Raw genomic sequence first — 3,697 nt, forward strand, 5'->3', positions numbered from 1 at the left:
TAGATGTACTGTATATATTAATACACTATGCTGTGAAGGTTTTCATTTTATCGACAATGTATATATTTATACACATGAGCTTATGTATGATCAAGGTGCAAGATACAGAGAAAAATCCCTGAGAAGAGAATCTTTGGTGATCATCAACACAAATCATTAAATCTATTCATGAAATCTTTAACGTAAAATTATTTTTGCAGAAATTAAACAAGTTTCGTAAGAATCATTTATTCTGGAAACTGAACTGAAAACTTTGCTGCAAGTTTATAAAACCAGAATGGTTACTCATCACTGCTATATTAACATCATTTGTGATCATACCAAAATGTTTTGTACAACACTACCTCGGCAATAATTAAATCATGCAAAGAACAAGCAAATTAGTTGTTCTGACTACATAATCTTCCCATATATTTTGTTAAATATTTTACTGAGTACAGTGACTGAATAAAGTATTTAATAATTAAATTTTATAAGTAATCTGCCTGAACTAATTATCAGTTGTTTCACAGGTACTTCAAATTCTCTTAATGATATTAATATCGGGTTTTATTAACAGCTTAATTTACTTATGTTTGTTTTGTCTTAACTTCAAATGTTTAATATTTTACAGTGATGATATACTCTAATTAGTTTCAACCTAATAAGAAATAATTCATTAGAACCTTAAAAAATTAAAATACTTTCAATAACTATGTAATTATCTTTTCTTTAAATATAGTAAAACATTCAATGAGCTAAAAATTTAAGAAAAAAAGCTTCAATTAAAAAACAATGTCCATGATGATTTCTTTTTCTATGTCAAAACAAGTAATAGATTTAACTGTTATCTTGATTACATGCCAGGCAACATGCAAAGGTGATTCCAATAATCTGTAAACATAAAAATGAAAGTTTATTAGACAAACTTCAAAAGACAGAAAAATTAAGAAACAGGCTTTAGTCTTGAAGTATAATAACTAGAAAAGTCTGCTTGGAAGCCTTCTTTATCTGCCACAAGTAATAGTCTATATCAGAATTAACTTCAAACTATAACAACCTCAGTTTTATAAACCATGTTACCTTTCCATTGTAATAAAATATTTTTAAAAGTTGCCAGATTGGAGAACTTGAGTTATATTAAAATATAACTAGATTTTTATAACTTCTGTAAAAATACTTTAGCAGGATACCATGATAAATTATAGTTTTCATATAACATCCTACAACATTTCAGGTATTTTTTGACCCACTTGCAGACAAGTAGTTGAAATATTTTCTCATAATTAAAACAAATACAACTTTTATTAAATGTCACAAGATTTGTATGCAGTTTAAACAGTTTCATATTTTAAGAATAGGGATAGTCATTAAGTAACCTATTTCAACATGACACTGCCACCTTTAAGCCATTATTCGAAAATAAGTTGCATAATGTTTCAAAAACTGCACCTAACTGACCTGAATAAAAGCTATCCCAACTCCAACACCTCCCAAAACATATATTTTATCTCGAAGAAAGTTTTTCAAAGCTTCAGCACATCCCTAAAAAAATACTGTTATTTAACAAGATGACATATGGCACGCTGAATCATATCCATCATTACAGAATTTCTTTTTCTACAGAAAAACAGTAACAAAAAACTATTATTGTATAGTTCTTTACCTCTGTTCTCTGTCATATCTGTAGAAATCTTCATAGTTCACAAATGTAAAAATTTACTGAAAACTGGTTTTTCATCTATATGTATACTTAGGTGAACCATTCTCTGGTAATTTGTTATTGCTACGACTATATGCACAGGTGTGTCAAAGTGCATGACTTTTTATAGAGCTACATTCAAAAGTTAATTAAATAGCTATTAATAAAGTCAAAAAACTTAGTATCAAAACATAGATTATAATTCAAATTTTAAAACTATGCAAGTTTTAATTTAATTTCAAATGAGAATATTTAATTAAGTTCTCAATATTAACTTTTTTTTTTGCTGAATGCAGCTGCAAAGCAATTAAATTAAATGAAACCAGATTAGCATTGGCTATAAAACTAAGTACTGTGTAATTGTTTGTTACAATATGCTGTCATTCTAGAAAAAAAAGTTAATTTAGATTTACATCATATATTTCAACCATTCAATTTACCTTACACAGTTGAATTTGCTCTAGTTAATGTTAGGGTAGAGAAAACAAAGTACTGAAAAACTTATGATATTGAATTTAGAGGCTCTAAATATTGTACAAATGAAATATGAAAAGTTCATGAAGAACAAATAAAATTTTTAATCTTTACACTAAAATCACCTTGTGCTAAGACTAGTCACAGTTTGAGTCGAGTCAGACTGATTAACCTTTGGAAATTCTAAAATAAAGTTTTTCAAAATTTTCGGTAAATCTTCATATTTTATGCTATTTTTTCAATTCTAACACTAACAAAATAAATGTACAGTAAAAAGTTAAAAAACATGAAATAAAATAATTCCTTTTTCTTCCTTCTTTGGATTAATCATTTTGCTTAATTAATGGTATCCTTACCTTCACAGTTTCAACTGTTAACCTTTTCATATTTTACTTCTATTACTCGTACCCACATCAACAGTAATCCTTCCATCAAAAGCAATAAATTACAACAGTATATCTTTAGCATGTCATATAAATTCCAAGAGCAAAGTGTTTGCAATGCTTGATCTTTGCGAGTACAAACTGTAGCTCTGCTAGGCCTCACTTTTTTTTATTCACTAAATTACGTCTTCAAATAAGAATTCATGTAGCTTCCAAGTATGCATTTTAGAACACAATTATATATCCAGCACAAGAACAGAATGACTAAAAACTAATACAATTAGCTTTCGACCTAAGATATACATTGTTTAAAAAAAATTCAGTAAGCTTATTGAAGCTGAACTAAAAGCAAATGCACACAAGCCATTTGATGTAACTGTCCACACCTGTTTCCTACAAAGGAATAAATGTAATAAAGTTCTATTACCTACAAAATTACTTTTGCTATTGGTTATAAACATGTCCATGAAATAAGAACATGTGAAATGGATAAATGCATTCAAACCTATGATACAAAGGGGGAAGCTTTTCAGGTGGGTGTCCCAAATATATTCATATCTCAGTAATTTGACATGGTAGGAGGTTTACATTTTATATTCTAGCCTGCCAATGTCTAGTTTGTGTTTCTAATTGGATATAAGCCTTATCAACTTATTTTTCATAATAGAATATTCTGAAAAGGTAAAATCTAAGCTCAGACTGAAAAGTACATGTTCAGCATTATAAAATATTTCTTTTAAATTAAGGTATCAAGACTTCGATATCAAAATTTAAGTTCTAAACTACATTTTGAATTTAAATTCATTAACATATATTGATAATAAAGCTGTTAAATTAAAATTTGACTGTAACTGTAAAAGGTTGTGATTTTGAACATGCAAGCACATAAAGTTTGGAAGTATTAACCCCAAGTAAAAATATTATAATATTAAATTAATGAAACAACTGATGAATTTTCACATTTTAATCAGTTTTATCAATGTATTAAGTAGTAATATTTTCTGATAAGGAACAGACCTGTTAATTGCAGCCATCCAAGCTTATGCCATTGGGCTAATCATATACTGCCTGTCATGAAAAAACAAGTAATATGTACATTTGAATATTTATAGCACCAGAAGCCACAAATCTGGTGAAGTTCTCTAGCAATTACACCATC

General features: G+C 27.9%; 1 long non-coding RNA gene across 1 annotated transcript; it reads right to left on the reverse strand.

Moving 5' to 3' along the window:
* Positions 1 to 212: 212 nt before the first annotated feature.
* Positions 213 to 1,888, reverse strand: LOC111085998. Its single transcript, XR_002610771.1, has 2 exons — positions 1,441 to 1,888; positions 213 to 873 (listed from the first exon to the last, which is right to left on the reverse strand). It is a non-coding gene; the product is annotated as an uncharacterized LOC111085998 (long non-coding RNA).
* Positions 1,889 to 3,697: the final 1,809 nt, after the last annotated feature.

The sequence above is a fragment of the Limulus polyphemus genome, unplaced genomic scaffold (assembly GCF_000517525.1).
Source record: "Limulus polyphemus unplaced genomic scaffold, Limulus_polyphemus-2.1.2 Scaffold770, whole genome shotgun sequence".
Taxonomy (NCBI): Eukaryota; Metazoa; Arthropoda; class Merostomata; order Xiphosura; family Limulidae; genus Limulus; species Limulus polyphemus.